At 46.2% G+C, this 12,160-nt stretch overlaps 1 protein-coding gene across 2 annotated transcripts in view; it reads left to right on the top strand.

Annotated features, from left to right (window-relative positions):
- IQGAP2 (IQ motif containing GTPase activating protein 2) overlaps positions 1-12,160 on the top strand; it is a 250,661-nt gene that overhangs the window by 45,031 nt on the left and 193,470 nt on the right. The window lies entirely within an intron of this gene.

The following is a 12,160-nucleotide window of genomic DNA, read 5'->3' on the forward strand; positions in this document are numbered from 1 at the left end:
TTTATTTATTTATTTATTTCGATTTATATCCCACCCTACCCCACCAAAGCAGGCTCAGGGCAGCTCACAACATAAAAATTCTAACAATAAAATTAAGAATTAAAATACATTAATAATTTACACAATAAAATAAATGCAATTCATCAGTGTGCTATCCCACAATCTTCCTTAAAATATTCAGATGCTGGTCAGTTGTATGCCAACCGGAAGAGGATTGTCTTACAGGCCCTGCGGAACTGCCCAAGGATCCGCAGGGCCCTCACCTCCTCCTTTCAGAACTCTTGGATGTATGCCATTCGTTTTTAATTCGTCTATCAGTTGAAGGACCTCCTCTCTTGTCACCTCAATCTGACTCAGGTCTTTCAACACCCCTTCCAAAATTAGTGGTTCTGGAGCGGGCAAACACTTCTCATCTTCCACAGTGAAGACAGAGGAAAAAAATGCATTCAGCTTCTCAGCCATTTCCCTATCCTCCTTCAGTAATCCTTTGACCCCTCAGTCAAGGGCCCCACTGCCTCCCTTGCTGGTTTCCTGCTTCTAATATATTTGAAGAAATTTTTATTGTTGGTCTTTATGTTTTTTGCAATATGCTCCTCATAGTCCTTTTTTGCCTGCCTGATCACAGTCTTGCATTTGATTTGCCACAGCCTGTGTTCCCTTTTATTAGTCTCACTTGGACTGGTTTTCCACCGCTTAAAGGAGTCCTTCTTACCTTTTACAGCTTCCATTACTTTGTTTGTTAACCATGCAGGCCTTTTCTTATACCTGTTTGTGCCTTTCCTAACTTGTGGTATATATTTTATTTGAGCTTCTAGGTTTGTCGTTTTAAATAGCCTCCAAGCGTCCCCAAGGGTTTTGACTGTATTTATCTTTCCTTTCAGTTTCCTCTTCACATGCCTCCTCATCTCAGAGAATTTACCCCTTTTAAAGTTAAACATGGTTGTGCTGGTCTTTTGGGACAACTCTCTATTTATACAATGGTGAAATCAATAAAGTTATGGACACTGCTCCCAAGCGGCGCGATCACTTTTACATCTCTCACCAAGTCTTGGGCATTATTTAGGACCAAATCCAGGATCTCCTCACCCCTGGTAGGTTCAGAGACCATCTGCTCCATAGCACAGTCATTGAGAGAATCAAGAAACTCAATCTCTTTCTCTCGACCTGAACACATATTGACCCAATCAATCTGCGGGTAGTTAAAATCACCTATTATGACACAGTTTTTACGTTTAGCCACTATCTTTAATCCTTCTATCACATTATAATCGTCCTCTATCTTTTGATTTGGTGGGCGATAATATTTCCAGAAGGGAATCTAATTCTCTGACCTCAGTCTTACTGGACCGTATACCCTCTCTGACGTACAGAGCCACCCCACCTCCAACCCTTCCCTCCCTATCCTTCTGATATAACTTATATCCAGGAATCACCGTGTCCCACTGATTCTTCTCATTCCACTAAGTTTCTGAAATTCCTACAATGACTTATGTTTTCTCTGAACACTAAACATTCCAACTCACCAATTTTACTTTGAACACTTCTAGCATTTGCAAACAAACATCTATAATTTCCCAGGCAAGCTAGGCCTGCAACTTTCCTCCTGCTGCCTCGAGACTTTGGTAGACAGTCCATACTGTTTGTCACCATCTCAGTGGACAACTCTGATCCATTACCCGGTAGAAAAGTAACAGCTAACCCTTCATCTCTTTGAGACGAGTCCTCCCGAACCAGAGACATTTCGTCTCCTGTTGGCTTTCCCCCAAGATTTAGTTTAAAAACTGCTCTGCGACCTCTTTGATTTTAAGCGCCAGCAGCCTGGTTTCATCTGGGGAGAAGTGGAGACCGTCTCTTTTGTACAGCTCCCGCTTGTTCCAGAAAGCATCCCAGTGCCTAACAAACTTAAACCCTTCTTCCTTACACCATCGTCTCATCCACACATTGAGACTTTTAATTTGTGCCTATCTCTCCTGCCCTGCACGTGGAACAGGTAGCACTTCTGAGAAGGCTACCTTGAGGTCCTGGCCTTAAGTCTCATGCCTAGCAGCCTAAATTTTTCCTCCGGGACCTCACGACTGCATTTCCCCACATCGTTGTTGCAAACATGCACCACGACCACTGGCTCCTCCCCAGCATTGTCTGTCAGTCTATCTCAGTGATGGCTAACCTTTTCAGCTTGGTGTGTCGAAAATCGGGAAAAAGTGTAGTCTTCCTCGGGTCGCGTGTCACTTCACCGTGTCACTTCAACCACACTCACCAAATGAGGGGGCCGCAGGAGAACCAGGCACAAAGGATCCAGTGCGCGGTCTGCGGCCTAGGTCAGACTAGGGTTGCCAAGTCCAATTCAAGAAATATCTGGGGGCTTTGGGGGCGGAGCCAGGAGACTTTGGGGGTGGAGCCAGGAGACATTGGGGTGGAGCCAGGAACAAGGGTGTGACAAGCATAATTGAACTCCAAGGGAGTTCTGGCCATCACATTTAAAGGGACAGCACACCTTTTAAAATGCCTTTCTTCCATAGGAAATAATGAAGGATAGGGGCACCATCTTTTGGGGCTCATAGAATTGGACCCCCTGGTCCAATCGTTTTGAAACTTGGGGGGGGGGTATTTTGGGGAGAGGGGGATCCCCTGCCCCCACCTGGGGATTGGTAACCCTGCGGGAAAGGGTGTATCTTTTTTTCTTCCCGCCTTTTCTCCTCCAGCGCTTGCCAAGGGAAGCCAAGGGGGGTGACCCAATGCTCCCCTCCCCTTGCTCTTTTGCAACCCACACACAGCCCCCATCGCCCACCCCCTTCCTCCTCTTCCAAGCTGAAAAGGGCAGCTTGTCCTTTAAATCTGAAACCCCGCCTCCAGCAGGCAGCCATGAGAAAGCGAGAGAGCAAAGTGAGAAAGATCATGTTGGTTGCAAAAAAAAAAACCAGGACCGGGTGGAGGGGGGGGGGCAGCCCCACAACAGGCCCAAGAGCGACGCCCCCTCGGGCATTGCACCCCACATACACTGCTGCAATGCCATCTCTGCCTCCCCCCCCCCCCCCAGCCGCTCCGTGCAAACAAACAGAAAAAAACACGCCTGCCTTGCTCCTGCATTTGCAAAGCCCCGGCATTGCAAAGGCGCGACCCACCGAGGAGGGCACTTCTTTCCCCCCCCCTGCCTCTTTTTTTGCAATGCTCTTTTTTTCTTTCTTGCTGTACCCACCTATTTCCTCAGGCCTCGGGGAGGGCGGGAAAAGGGGGTTGCAAAGCTCGGCCCTGTTGCGAGGAGGAGGAGGCGCGTTTGGCTGCCTCTGCTTTGGGTGGGGGACGGGTTGCACCAGGAGGCTGTCTCCTCCCACCCCCAGGTCAAGGTGAGGCGCTGGCAGCGTCGGCCAACCTTCCCTCCCACCCCCAACCTTCCCTCTCACCCCCACCCCCGGCCTGGAGCCGGGGAAAGAGACGGCGGCCTGCTGCGCTGCTGCCACCTCTTCTCGCCTTCACCTTAGCAGCCGCTGCTCCTCCAAGACGGGCTCAGCAGCCTCAGGAGGACTCGCGGCTCGCCACGCTCCTTGGTTTCCGGTGTGTCAGCCAAATTGCCTCGTGTGTCACCAGTGACACGCGTGTCATAGGTTTGCCATCATGGGTCTATCTACTACACGCGTAATGTCCTTTACGTTCGCACCAGGCAGGCAAGTCACCATATGGTCAGTACGCGGTTTTGCCACCCAGCTGTCTATTTGCCTAAGGATTGAATCACCAACTACCAAGATCCCCCCTCTCTCCCTGCCCAGGAATGGTTCCTTGGCGCTCACCAACTGAAGACGAGATCCCTTCTGAGGGCGCATTTCCCCTATCCTCAGCACCGTACCCTGTTCCCTCTCGACCCTCATGCTCCCTGGTAGCAACAGGGCTGCCACGTTCAGAGCGGGGCTCATCTAATACGCCCCCGAGAGTCTTCCCCGAGTGCCTAACTGACTGTCTCTGCTCCTCTAGGTCAGTCACCTCGGCCTCAAGGGTACGAACTCGTTCCCTGAGGACCAGGAGCTCCTTGTATCAAGCACACACCCAAGACTTCTGTCCTATGGGCAGATAGCCATACATGTGACAGTGCAAAACACTGGAAAGCCCCCACCCCCTTGCTGGCATTCTACCTTCATAAAGGCCTAAGTAGCTTGGGTTACCTGCTGTCCAGCCTACCAGCTTACTATATCCTTGTCTTAAGCACTACTGCTGATGCTTCCATTCACAGAGGTAGTAGTAGTATCTGACCTGTGGAGTGTGTTGACTTTTTAGGCTGCCTCTGAGACTCAAGGCAGATTACAACATAGAAAAACAATGCGGTAGGCTTCCCAATCCCCCAGTTGCAGTGGAGGAACCCCCGGTTTCCCAGGCTTTACCCAACCCTCAGCCAGCTGGCCAGCGAGGGGAAGCCCTGCCCCTACAGTCTCCATGTGCCTTTAGATCTCCCGCAGATTTAGAAGTCTGTAAACACATCACGTTTTAAAATGTGTGTGTGTGCCTTTACATTTGAGCAGAAAGTGAAAGCTGCATTGGGAGGGGCCAGCAGGAGAGTTGTGTGTATGTGTGTGTGTCTGAGAGAGAGAGTTTCTGTGCTTGTTTTGGATTCATTTCAGATATCTTTGTATAAAAACCTGTTTATGAGATGGAGGAAAACTCCATCTCTCTCTCTCTCTCTTTTCATTTGCCTGTGTTAGTCTGAAGAAGGTTGGAAATACAGCAGCTCCTGTGCATAAAGTGCCAGTGAGATCACAAAAGTGTGTGCTTGCAAACTCTATTTTGGTTGCTTTGTTAGTGTGTGTTCAGTTTCATTTACTGGAATGGCAGTGGGGGACAAGGAAATGAAAGACTATTCAGAGGAATTGCACTGCTGTATTTTTATTTATCTTAGGGAATGGGAGTCTCTTGGCTCCACCCCCAAGTCCCCAGGTATTTTCTGAGTTGAGCTTGGCAACCCTACAGTGCAGTGAGCATACAACATCCAATAAAAAATGCAATAGGTCTGTGCTTATGTAGTTCAGAAACAATGCAAAAAAGTATCAGATGTGATATAGCAGGGGTGGCCAACGGTAGCTGTCCAGATGGTTTTTTTTGCCTACAACTCCCATCAGCCCCAGCCAGCATGGCCAATGACTGGGGCTGATGGGAGTTGTAGGCAAAAAATATCTGGAGAGCTACTGTTGGCCACCCCTGTGATATAGTATAATAATGCAGAGAATGGGTTACAATAGTAGAAGGTGATGTAGTAAGAATAAGATCATAATAGTGTAATAGATTGTTAATGTGATTCAATTTATAAAAGCCCCCAACTGAATCATTCCATTATACTGCAACCCAGTTTCCTTTATCTTTTCCCCTTGTTGTTTCACAGCTACCCACGTTTTTGGCTTTTATATGCCATACACCCAGGTGTTAGTAGTGCTATTTTTTCCTCCTGATCTCTTTACACTTTTATGCTGTTGCTTTTATGGTAATTTTAGTGATTGCTGTTTTAAAATGGCTGATGTTATAGTTTATGAAGTTTTACTTTGTATTATTTCCTTCATTTTATGAGATCTCATATGTTTGCCACAGAGTACAGAGTCAGAATATTTTAAATAAATACATAATTGGTATTCCAGTTCTGCTTTTCTAATATTTTGCAAAGGTCAGTTCCCAGTTCAAACCATATTCTGTAGAAAATAAAATATACTATCTGTGATTGCTGAAAGGAAATAAAACCTGCTTCTCACTTCAGACATTGCTTAACTAAAAGAAACTAGGAGGGGGGTTGGAACTGAGACAAACTCATTCTGTTCCCTGTTCATCAGTTCAATTTTGAGGACATTTTGACTCTGTCGAGTAAATAGTGAGTCCATTCTGAAACAAAAAAACACATTTAATTATAGAGGTGAAGTTTATGAAGCCTCTGTGCCTGTGTGTAATCTGACAATTTGGAGTCACAACAGTGTTATTTTAGTCTTGTGATACATGGATAGCTATGAAAAAAATCATGTAGTATTTTCCCCATGCATAACTATGAAAGTAAACAATTTTCATGTATGGCATTTTCTTTTTTTTTTCTCTTCTTATATAGAAAACAAATTTGATAAATGGTTTTACTGCACTATAAAACTAATACAAATACATACTAAAATCACAGCTTAATTTTTATTAAACAAAACGTCAGTATTCGTCTATTCGTCTCTCAGAAGAATGGGTTTGGTGGTAGATACTGGAAAGACAAAAAAAAAGTGCTACTCCATACAATTCACAGTTTAAGGAATTAGTAATACAAATTATGGCGGTGTTAGCTGGTGGTTTTAAAAGGAAATGGGGCAGATTCATGGAGTCTGTCAGCATCTCTTAGAAAAAAAAATTGCCAAATGGGACCTCCATGTTCAGAGGCGCCATCTCTCAGAATTCCAATTGCTGAGAATGGTTGCTGCCTTGGTGCTGTACTTCTGCAAGCAAGCAGAAGCAGGTTGCTGAACTAAATGGATCCAACAGGGCTGTGTGTATGCATGTGCGTGCTAGAGGTAGGTTTGCCAGCTTTGGCTTATGAAATTTCTCAAGATTTAGTCCTTGGGGAGGGCAGAGTTTGAGGAAGAGAGGCAATTCAGCTGGGATGTGATGTCATAGAATATGCCCTAAAAACCACAATTTCCCCCCTGGAGGGGTGATATTTGTAGAGCAGTCATAATTCTGGGGCCTAACCTTGATGTTGGTAGCCCTAAGAGATTCTTGGTTAGTCAGTGGTGTAGTTTGTTGATATAATGATGCAAATCTGGCTTGCGTTGAAGAGAGAACTTTTCAGAAAAAATAATTTGGTACTTTTACATATTGCCTTTCCCTCTCCCCCTTCATCCTCCCTCCTGGTATTCAAAGATTTACTGCCTCTGAATTAGTCACCATGGCTAACAGGTAATGTGGGACATAAGCTGCAACTTGACAGCAACAAAGAACCCCTCCCCCCACAAAAAAAGCATCCATCAAACTGGGGGTTGAATGCAGGAATTGGAGTTCTTTTCATTATTAACCATAGTTAATTGGTTTCATATAATATCTGAATAGAGACAACTTGGCTTGTTCTTTGCTAATGCCATCTGAGGCTACATAGATCAGGCAATGAAACCAGAATTTATCAAGGTAAACCAGGATTTGAGTCAATATCTGTGAGCTGAATTTTGGTTTTACAGACTAGCCGTAATTAAAATACACTTTCATTTACAGTCTCAGTGTAGTGCTATGGTTACAGTGTTGGACTAAGATTTGAGAGACCCGGATTTGAATCCCTGTTCTCCCTCAGAGGACATCTAAATGGGTTATTCCCATGATCCTCTAGGGAGGCAGGACTTTTTCTCCTTCCTTTTGGTGCCATGGGATAACCCCGCCCCTTCAGTTTTTGTTCCTACCTTCTAGCACAGGCTTAGTCTAGATAGAGATTATTCCTTCCTATATTCTATACCTAAATCTATTTTTCTTTCTAGCTAATTTCTAATTGCCTTTGCTGTTTCCCGTCTCTTCAAAAAACACACACAAAAAACCCTTTCCCCCTTTCTTCTGGTTCTCTGGTCTCCCTACTTGAGCAAGAAGGAAAAAACAATGGTGGCAAGGCAGCAACCAGATGGCTTTCTGTCCGAAGATGAGGATCAACATGCTGCAGTTGCAGTTTCCATGGGGGACAGTGGGGCTGACCTGCCTTCGCAGCTCGTTTGTGCCAGCCACAACAATGCCACGGATGACACATGCAGTGCCCAGAAGCGTTGTCAGGATGAAGAAGAGGCCACGGCTCCTTTGGGATCAGCGGCGGCAAGAAGTGGTGGCCATTTTAAGGCAGGCAAGACCTGTTCCCACCTCATCAGCGCGGCTCTGCCGGGGCAAATGGAGGTGCTCTCACTCCAGAAGGCTGCATGAATATCCAGACTGGGTTGGTAATGCAGCAGAATGGTAATGTACCTGCGACCATCGGTACTCTCAGCCCAGAAGCGCTGCGGGCCCAGGCTCAAACGATGCAAGCTGAGATGACTAGGTTTTGGACTAGGGTGGGGATGACTCCTCAGGGTTCATCACCCAATCTAAACCCTCGCACTCCTCACTGTTGGCCTATTAAGGCAGCAAGGAAGGTTCCCCCTATCATCAGGGAAAGTGATCTGGGACTGACTCTGTAGCTTCTGAGTCAGAGGTTGAGGACAAGGAGGAGGGGGAATTCTTTTCAGAGGATGACAATGATGAGGTGCAGGTGCCTGAGCAACCCATGCGTTTTTTCAAGGCTGAAGATTACCAATATCTCTTCTGTAAGACTCTAAGAGCTTTAGAAATTTGTGAATTACCTCCAGAGGAGGATTCTTCAGCTCCTAGATAAAAAAAGCTGAAGTCTAGAGCTAGTGGGAACACAGAGTTCCTACCACGGGTGGCAGCCACTGAAAAGGTGTTCCCCTTCCCAGATTCCTTTGAAAGATAGCTTTGAGCTGAATGGGACAAGCCAGCTGCTAGTAAACAGTTTCCACAGCTTGTCAAAAAGCTTTATGCATTGTCTGAATATATTAATGAGCTTCTCCATGTCCCAGCAGTGGATGGTCCCGTGGTGGCCTTGCAATCCTCTAGGCTTTTATCTGATGACTGTCATGGCAACATCCGGGATGGCCAGGACAAGAAGGCGGAAGCAGCCTTGAAGAGACTCTGTGAATCTATCGCCATGATAGGCAAAGCTGCTTCCATGGTATCTCTGGTATCAAGAGCATCAATTGTATGGATCAGAAAGCTCATCCAAATTCTTCAAGAAAACAACAGAAGGCTCCTGGAGGGTTCCACTCGCATATTGAAGGCAACATCATTCACTGCTGATGCTACTCTTGACATCATTTCCTTTGCTCCAGAGCCATAGGTTCTACTACAGTCACATGAAGACTGCTATGGCTTAAGGCATGGTCTGCAGATCTTCTATCAAAGTCGTTGGTGTCAGCATACCCCTTTCATGGGGAGCGGCTGTTTGGGGATTTGCTGGAGAAGATCTTGGTAGAAACAAAGGAGGAGAAGGCTATGCCACATTCCATCAAGAGACTGGATAAACGAAGCTCCCAGCCATTTCGGTCACATCATTCTTTGGCCCGATTTTGTCCAGACAACAAGAGATCCAGTTGGGAAACATCAAAAACGCCCACCAGGAGAGGTTCCTTCGAGCCCAGGTTTCATGAGAATGCCTTCTCCAAGTTTGAGTGACTGGACCGAGATGCCAAGAACAAACAGGCCTGACTACAATTCCATTCCGGTGGGAGCCCACCTGCTCCATTTTCTTCTGGCTTGGCAAGCCCCCCTAACAGATGCTTGGGCTCAAGAGGTCATAATTCAAGGTTACTCCATCTAATTCAACAAAATTCCTCCGAACAGATTTGTGAGATCCCCTGTGGCCCACAACTGGACCAAGAGGTCTATTACATTGAAGGCCCTTCAACATCTACTAGACATCCAAGCCATCGAACCGGTACTGTCTATGAAACGGGGCCAAGGAGTTTGCTCCATCCTGTTCATAGTACCCAAGAAAAACAGAGACTGGAGAGTCATTTTGGACCTCAAGTACCCCAATCGGTTTGTCAAACTCCGACGTTTCAGAATAGAGACCCTGAAATTCATCATGGACTTTCTTCTCCCTGGCTAGTTTCTTACCTCCATAGACCACACGGAGGCTTACCTTCATGTCCCAATTCACCCAGCTCACCGAAGGTTTCTTCGGTTTGTCGTGGAGGAACAACACTTCCAATATCGAGCTATGCCCTTCGGTCTTTCGACTGCACCCAGAATGTTCTCGAAACTACTCATCAGCCTGGTTGCACACCTTTGAAGAAAGGGCATACACATGCATCCATACTTGGACGAAATGCTAGTGCTTTTCAGTTCCAGGTTCAAGTCTCTACTAGACATGGAAATTACGATCAAATGCCTTCAACAACACGGCTTCTTGGTCAATCTGACAAAGAGCTCCCTTATCTCATCTCAGAGGATAGAGCATCTGGGAGAAATTATAGATTCTCAGACTACATCCCTATTTCTCCTGCTGAGCAAAGCCAGGAAAATACGCAAGGTCATCAGCCACACTTCGTTACTCATGTCACTAGGCAAACTAATGAGTCTCTTGGTGTCGTGCTTAGAGACGGTACAATGGGCACGGCTGCATACCAGACCGTTTCACCTTTTTCTTTGACCATATCAATTGGCCATCATGGAAAGGCAAGAGATAACCATTCAAGTTCCACAGAAAGTTAAAAACAACCTGCTGTGGTGAATGCAACTGAACAACCTGCTACAGGGAAGGAAGTTTCAATTTCCAAACTCTCAGGAACTCTTTACAGACTCCAGCCTGCAGGGATGGGGAGCAGTGCTTCACGATGTTCCAACTCAGGGCCAGTGGTCAACGACAGACAGGCAGCTTCCCAGCAATGTTCTGGAAATTAGGGCAATCAGTTTGGCTCTTGATCATTTCAGTCACAACCTTGTCAATCATCACGTGTTAGTGAGGACGGACAACATATCAGCCAAGACTTATTTAAACAAACAGGGTGGCTCCAGATCATCTCAGCTACACCGAGAGGCCATGATGATCCTGAATTGGGCAGAGAAAAATCTTTCTTCTATCCGGGCCGAACACATCAAGGGTGTAGAGAACGTTCAGGCAGACTGGTTAAGCAGGGAGACCATAGCGCAAAGGGAATGGTCCATCAACATAAGTCTGTTTCAACTGATTTGCAAACAACTGGGGAAGCCGATTATAGATCTATTCACTTCTCATCTAAATCATCTACTTCCGAGATTCTACTCCAGGTATTACCACCAGAACATGGAGAAGACAGATGCCCTGACAGCATCATGGCCAAAGGGCCTACTGTACACCTTCCTTCCTCTTCCTCTAATCCCCAAGGTGCAAGATCATAGATCTGAAAGTCGAAATCATTTTAATAGCACAGTACTGGCTTCGTTGGCCATGGTTTTCAACACTACATCTGCTATCAGTTCAAGCACCATTACAGCTGCTGACATGTTACATCAGGTCCGATATGGCATCCCAACCCAGAGTCGTTGTGTCTGACAGTGTGGCAATTGAGTGGGACATGCTATTACGGTTAGGATATTCTCCTGCAGTCATGGACACTATGCTGGCATCCCGCTGGTCTTCAACGACCCAAATCTGCAATATGACTTGGAAGTGTTTGTACGCTGGTGCAAGTGGAAAAAGATAGAGCCCTTACACTCATCAGTAGCTTCCATCTTGGCCTTCCTTCAGGGTGGACTCCGATCGGGTCTCAAGGCAGCCGCCCTGCATCGTCAGATAGCAGCTCTTTCCACAGTATTACCTCCCACGGGGGGTTTCAAGATTTCTAGACATCCTCATATTCAGATGTTCCTTGCTGGGACCACGGCCAAGGCTCCTCTGCAGGTTCATCGTTTCCCTACATGGAGGCTCAATAGTCTTATCAGTTCTTACAAAGCCTCCATTTGAACCATTAAAGGAAATGGGTTTGAAATGGCTAAGGAAGAAAGTTCTCTTTTTAGTTACCTCTACTCGAAGGGTTTCAGCGGCACTATCCATCAAGGCAGACTTCTGTGTTTTTCATAAAGACATGGAGGTTCTGCGGACTGACCCCATGTTTATTCCTAAAGTGGCCTCTGCCTTTCATTGGTCCCAAGAAATCTGCTTACCCACCTTTTGTCCACAGCCCAAACATCCTAAGGAATGACTGTGGCACAAGCTGGATGTGAGAAGGGCACTAAAAATGTATATTGCCAGAACTGAAAAACTGAGGAAGACAGACATTCTGTTTATCAACATTTGTCTTCCCAGACAGGGGGAGAAAATGTCTAGGAATTCCATTAGCTCCACTTTGAGAGTCTGCATTGCAGAAACGTAGAGGGCTATGAAACTCAGTTCCTAGCAACATCACTGCTCACTCTCTTTGTGGCGCCTCTACCAATGCAGCACTACTAAACCATTTATCGATGGAAGAAATCGGCAAGGCAGCTACTTGGTCATTTGTATCCACGTTTATTAGACATTATAAGTCCATTCCTTGGCGGTCAACGCTGCTTTCGGAAGGAAGGTTCTACAGCATATTGTATCTACAGATGAACATGATGATGACCCACCCATCTAGGGACACAGCTCTGGAAGATCCCATTCAGATGTCCTCCGTCTCTG

The sequence above is a fragment of the Heteronotia binoei genome, chromosome 4 (genome assembly GCF_032191835.1).
Source record: "Heteronotia binoei isolate CCM8104 ecotype False Entrance Well chromosome 4, APGP_CSIRO_Hbin_v1, whole genome shotgun sequence".
In the NCBI taxonomy this organism is placed as follows: Eukaryota; Metazoa; Chordata; class Lepidosauria; order Squamata; family Gekkonidae; genus Heteronotia; species Heteronotia binoei.